The sequence below is a fragment of the Psittacula echo genome (genome assembly GCF_963264785.1).
Source record: "Psittacula echo genome assembly, chromosome: 1".
NCBI classification, from domain to species: Eukaryota; Metazoa; Chordata; class Aves; order Psittaciformes; family Psittacidae; genus Psittacula; species Psittacula echo.
In genome coordinates this window covers 15,950,171-15,955,320 of record NC_137735.1, presented here as the reverse complement: position 1 = coordinate 15,955,320, position 5,150 = coordinate 15,950,171, and positions in this window count along the sequence as shown.

The following is a 5,150-nucleotide window of genomic DNA, read 5'->3' as shown; positions in this document are numbered from 1 at the left end:
TTTGGTAATATTTATTACAATACTTTTTCAAAAGCAAGATAGAAACTACTGGTCTGTTGAGAAATGTGGCCTTCTGATAGTCAACTTTTAATAGTCAACATCCATTTGTGTGAATAATAAAAATCTCTAGGCAGATAGAAAAAGTAAGCTAAAACATTATAATGGAGTATATATTCTCCAGCAGAGATGATGACTGAAGGCCTTGGAGTTTGAAGAAATGCCAATTCATCAAAGTCTTGGGTTGTTTGGAGTTTTTTAGCTCTCTGTTTTGGGGATTTCATGGTAATAATTGAATTTTCTACTATTGGACCAAGAGTCTGATACATGTGTGACTTAAAAGAAAGAGATTATTAAATATCTCACCGTTTAATATTTAGATAATTTTGTCCTATAAAATCCTGTGCAGCAAGTAATTTAAATTGGTACCCTATTTATGGCAGACAAAACTGCTCACTACCATCTGCTTCGCAGTTTTAATAGATGAAGTGTTAACTGCGTGTTGCATGAAATTCATTGCGACTAGGTTAATTAAATGGCTGTGCTTCACTTCCTGCACTCTGGTAATAAGATGACAACCTCATCTGAATTTATTAACCCTTGCCACTTTCAGTACTGTTATCACCCATTTAACCACCTTTGGTCAACAAAAATGAGATAAATCACAATAACAGGGGATATAACTGCATTGGCTAACAAAACAGGTATTGATTAGCATCTTCTAAAGCAAATATGTCAATCTAGCCTGGTTTTATGTTCACTAAGGTCACTGAAATCTGTTGGAATATTAGTAATGGAGTAAATGATGATGCAGTAGGTTACTGGAGAGCACCCCAAGTCTAATCTTTGCCACTGAACAGCTTGAACCTTCACCAGCCTTCACCACGGGAAGCTGGAGAGGCTTTCGAAGTCTTCACCTTTCTGTTTTAGAAAGCAGACATTAAACACCCTTCTACCACAAAGGTCCTTACAGAGGGCTTAAAGCCAAACCTCTGAGCGTCTCTCCAGCCAGAGGCATTTCAGTGCTCTCCAAAGAGGGAGAAGTGGGTAAATTGCTTCATCTGCATCTGTGCCCTCACCAACCTGGCACTGGGGCAAGCCTTAATAAGAGCAGAGTCAAAGACATTTCTTAGCTGTGGCCATGGCAATGCAAGCTCTTTGCAGATGGGGCTGGGGTGCTGCATGGTGAAGAAGGACCTGACAGGAGCATCTCCAGGTGCCCATTCCCAGAGCCAGCCTCTTCTCTTCAGATTCTTCAGATATGTAGAAGTTGTATTTAGAAGTTGGTTGCAGGCAAGTATACACAGTGTCCTTGTTGGCTCTACTGAGGTCTGCCAGGAGGGATCAATGCTGCACATCAAAGCCATAGTCAATCATCTTCCTCTTGCCCATCAGATACAGGTGATGAAGACTGTCTGGATACTGGCACTAAAGATCCTTCAAACTTCCCTGCCTTCCAGTCATCCCCACTGATTCCACTGTTGTACCATAGCTGTAGGCTTTCCTTGTCACCTGGCTACCGCTTCAGGAAAAGCTTGTTCAGCCCCCAGGTCCAAGCAGGCTCCAAACACTGTGTTTCAGGGTGGTTTTATGCGGTCTAATGGGGAAAGTCATGTGGCTACCTCCTTTTGTGCTCCCTTTAAAGTGTTGAGTTGTGACCCAGCTCCAGTTCAGAAGTTCAGCTGCACCAAACCGGTTCAACCTGTCTGCATGTTATCATGCTGGCACTGGGCTTTGCCCTCCAAGGATGTAGATATGACTTGGTTTTTAGACACAACAGGAGAGTTTTCATTTATTCTAATGGTTGAGGTTAGATATAATTCCATAGAGTAAATCAGAATTTGTAACTGTATACACAAGAAAAACACATCTTTCTCAACTTGTCCCAGGAGTTAAGTGGCTGCCAAACTTCTCCCCTTCTGCCCGCTACACCCAGCTCCCAGATCCTGGCCCTGCCTCAGCCACGGAGCAATGCAGCAGAATCAAAGCAATTTGCCTTGAGCAGTCTCACCCATGCTGGGGACCAAAAGACCAACAGGTCATCTGGTTCATTTCCAGGTTGCTGTAAGTCTGAAGAACTTCTTCCTAGTATCTAATCTAAATCTACATTTTAAAGCCATTCCCCCTTGTCCTGTCATTACATGTCCTTGTAAAAAGTCTCTCTCCAGCTTTCCTGTAGGCCTCCTTTAGGTATTGGAAGCTGCTCCAAGGCTTCCCTGAAGCTGCCTGAATGTATTATTGCGATGTTGTTTGATTTTGAGTTCTGCTTATCTTGTACAAGGAAGTAATATTTTAGGCCAGTGCTACTCATGCTTTAAAGAACTCTCTATAAAACTGCTGTAGTTCCCAGAATCATGTTTCTCTCTAGTGCCCCTATACAGTCAGTCCACACAGTGCTCAAAACATTGGCAAATGTGCAGTGTTCACATGCAAAATGGGCATGTGAGATGGATGGTGTTGTGCTAATCCAGATTTAACCTTAAAGGTTGAGATTCAGTTCTTGGTGTAAGGCCCATGCACTGGGTGAAGCTGCTGTAAGCCCTCTCTCAACAGTGTATGTAGGAAATGGGCTCTGCTGGGTTTGTGTGGTTCTCCTGCACGAGAGGTGGATGGTGCTCTCTGTGATAGTTTTCTCACACAACTGTGAAGCACAGATGAAATGTCACGTTTGACTCATCCACGGCGCTCTTTGTTGGTTAAGGCAGATACTGCTCATCTTCCCCAATTAAATGTTAACATCTGTACACTTTCAAAGCCAAGTAGTGAAATATTTTCCATCGCACAGGCAACGAGTCAGTTTGCTGGGGTGCAGCTTCACATCTTCAAGGGGGTGTGGATGGGAGGCTGCTTTTGACAGTTTGGCACTCTGCTCTTGCTAAAACACTGCAACAGTTAGACTATAGTTCCTATTATTATTTTTCTCCTTCTCAGACCAGACACGTTCTAGATCATCTGTGTTTTGTATCTCCCAGCGTTGCTAGCAACTTCAGTGCACCAGGACAAAGCTTTTTAGTGGAAAGCAGAAAATGAGATGCTCGATCTGAAGGCAGGGGCTAGATCTTGAGGGTTCCTGCTCTAGAACCACAGACATGGAATGTGAACAGATCCAGGACTACATGGAAGCTGTGTGCACCCTAATAATGTCCTGACCCATCATTTCATGTCCTGGAGATAATGAGGCATTTACCAAACTCTCCCCTTTATGGCTCAATATCCACAGGAGGGCACCCAGGGCAGGAAAATAAGATGTTGGCCAGACCCTAGGGCTGGGTGAGTGGAGGGCAGCTCCCCTCTTCCCTGCACTGCAAACAACAAATCAAGTGAACTCAATTCAGTCTCAATACAGATAGAAAGGAATAACTAAGGAATTACTGTATTTCAGGAGTAAACAGTGCGTGATTAGTGTGTTCATCAAAAACTTGATAGTTGAAGTCCCTAGTCTGAACCAGGCTAGCAGAAAATATACTTGGATAAAATTCCTACTAGCAATTTATCTGTCCACAAGCTCTTGGGTAAATTGCAACACCGGGTGTCACGAACCTGAAGCAGATGGAAAGGAGATGAAACTCAAAGACATCTGAACCTGTTGAAACGACAGATGGGGACAGGCCATGCAGCCAGTCCTACCTCTTCCCTACATTACCCATGCTGCCAGTCCCTGTCTCAGTCTTCTGCAGTGGTGCAGCAGCACACAGCTGCACAAAGCCCTTTAGGTATGGGGGGTAAGATCTCAGGCAGTGTACACACAGAGCTTCTGGTGAGAGACCCAGTGAGCCACTGCAGAAGCAAGCCGTGGCCAGAGCCCTGACCTAGACCTCTTCTCTACTGTGATTTCTATTTGAAGAAACCAGCACAGCTTCACTCACCCCTCCCCTTGCTCACTGTCCCTGTAGGTGGATCCTTCCTGCTTGTTTTTCAGTTCAGCTGGTGGCTTGCATAGCTGCAACCAGCCCTGCCTGCTTCTCCTGTGCCACTTCAGCATCTCTTCTTGCCAGCCCCGGGGCCGGCAGGCTCCCTCCCGTCAGCAGGTTTCTCACTAGCACGCTTAGCGGTTTAAGGACAACCTGATCCTTTATTTATATTTAGCACAAGACGGAGAAGTTCAGTACCTGCAAGGAGCAGAAAGTAACACAGCCTTAACTCTGTAAGGCCACAGCTTCTTCAGGAGGCAAACGATGCAACAGCCCTTCACACCGCAATGAGAGAGAATTCGGCAGCTGAGGCTCCGTGCCAGCAATTAAAGCTGATGAAAGTGATGGCATATAAACCCCCACCACTGACAACAAAAATAAACCAAACCAGAGCAATTACTGTCACTGCTGTTTGTTTTAGTCTGCTCTTCCCATGGAAAATACAACTTTAACTCTTCCCGACAGTAGCAAAACCAAGAGCTAGATAGCTGTCATTCATGCCTACCATGTATGGTACTGCTCTCCTTATCCTCTTCCAGCTGAGATGCTGCATATAGGGCATGGTTAATACTGTGTTTAATGTATCAATACATCAGATTTAAAAGAAGTTTTTAAATTAAAAAACAACAGATGAAAGGCACTAAGCAGTATTTTGGGAGCTGAAGTAGAGATCAGGCTAACATTGGAACGGTCCCTGCTCCCAACACAGGGGGTGGAATGCCCAGCTGGGCGCAGCGCATGCTGTGTGTCATGCTCAAGCTCCCACTTGTTGTATTTCACAGGGAAGCTTCTGAGTGCAGAGCAGCACTTGTAAATATCTGGGTATCAGAGGAGTTTTGTCCCTGGCCTGAAATACATCAGGAACCCAGTGCTGCCTTTGTGTGGAAGGCAGCTGCTCTGCCATGGGGCATCAAAGCTGCACCAGCTCTTGTAGGCATTGCAGATTGCTATCACTCGCAGGTGACTCAGAAGGTGTATGGGCAGCTTCTGAAGAGAGCAAGGTGCTTCCAAGGAGATTCCCTAAAATCCACGGGAACAAAGAAATGCAGCCACAGGAGGGGAAGCAGAAAAACAGAAATCCAAATGAGAGTAGTGCTGGAGAAAGCAGCTATTTCCATGTTACAGGCAAGAAACAACCTACAGTGACAATAATGAAACTTTGCCTGTTCCAATTGAAGCAACAGAGAAAATGTCCATAATGAATCCACAGACCTGGAAAAGATTATTTCCAGTTAAAAATAC